The sequence below is a fragment of the Pteropus alecto genome, unplaced genomic scaffold (assembly GCF_000325575.1).
Source record: "Pteropus alecto unplaced genomic scaffold, ASM32557v1 scaffold105, whole genome shotgun sequence".
NCBI lineage: Eukaryota > Metazoa > Chordata > Mammalia > Chiroptera > Pteropodidae > Pteropus > Pteropus alecto.
This window is the reverse complement of record NW_006436294.1, coordinates 7,964,053-7,965,508: the sequence shown is the minus strand read 5'-3', so window position 1 is coordinate 7,965,508 and position 1,456 is coordinate 7,964,053.

Here is a 1,456-nt window from a genome sequence, read left to right as displayed (position 1 = left end):
CACCGGCCGGGGGGCAGCGGGGAGGGGCGGGGCCCCCTCGGGGCTTCAGGGGAACTAGGGCGCGTGGCGACCCCTGTCGGGAACGAGCTGGAAAGGGTCGTTTCCTGTCGCCTGCCTGGGGTGGGAGGTGTCAGACGGTAGGAGTTTGTGCACCACAGATAGTATATTATTAGTTAATTACTGTGGTGTGATCACCACAAAACTTAGACGACTGAAAGCAGCGAACATCCGTTATCTCACCGTTTCTGAGAGTCGGGTCTAGCATAGCACAGCTGGGGGGCTCCAGCTCAGGGTTTCATAGGGTTGCTGCACCTTTTGAGGGGAGACATTTTATCAAAGACTTTAAGACATACTTTTAAATACACTACAGGATGTTTTTCAGTTCTGGGAGAGTGGAGGTTTCAGGTCCAAATAGGGCAGTTTCTTGCTTCCTTGTCTGTGAGCCACCTTCTGACTTGGCCGGAACCGCGTCTGCGCCTGCGCACAGGCCCCACATCAGACGCCTCCCCACTCCACAGCCCGTGTGTCCAATCAACCACGGAGCCCCATCAGTTTATCCCCTAAGTCAGCGGTCCCCAATCTTTTTGCCATCAGGGACCGGCGCTCCTATGAGAATCTAAGGTCTGATGACTGGAGGTGGAGCTGAGGTGGGATGCTAGCGCTGGGGAGCGGCTGCGAATCCTGACGAAGCTTCGCTCACTGCTCACCCGCTGCGCAGCTCACCTCCTGCTGTGCGGCCTGGTTCCTGAGAGGCCAGGGACTCCACTGGTCTGCGACCAGGGGTTGAGGACCCCCTGCCCTATTCCCTCACCCTCACCCCCACCCCCACACACCAGCTCTGCACAGCTGCAGTCCAGTCTTCAGGCTCATCTCTGCCCGTAGTTTCACTCTGCCTGTCTTTTCTGAACCACCCCGTGGCAGGGTGATCGTTCTAAAAAACTAAGTTACTGTCCTGCCTCAGAATCTTCCCTGTCCTCCAGCACAGAGTCCAAGGTCCTGACTTGACACGAGCAGCTGTCTGACCGACCTTACCGCCAGCTCACGCACTGCAAATCATAGAGGAGCAGCCGTTTCCAGACCTCAATCTGCTCTGCTTCCCCTGACCCTCCCCTGCCCCCAGCAGCTCACAGCCACCTCATTTTTCTTCCCCGGCAGTACTAGCACCTATTCAGCCTCCTGATCCAGACAGCAGGTCCTTGAAGAAATTTAGAGAGGGAGATGTACAGGGCCCAGCCTTCCATGTTGGCAAGTCCCAGATCTCTCCGATGCCTCCCGCGCCGACGTGTAATAAAGGCCCAAATAAGGAAGTGCGGGTCTTCACGGCGAGAGCCACAGGAAGTCTCCCGGACTGTCTGCACCTCCAGAAACCACTCCTAACATTCCACTCCATCATCATGGCTGCTTCCTCTCTCTTGAGACACACTGGTCTCCACTAAAACAATCTTTCCTTGGCCTA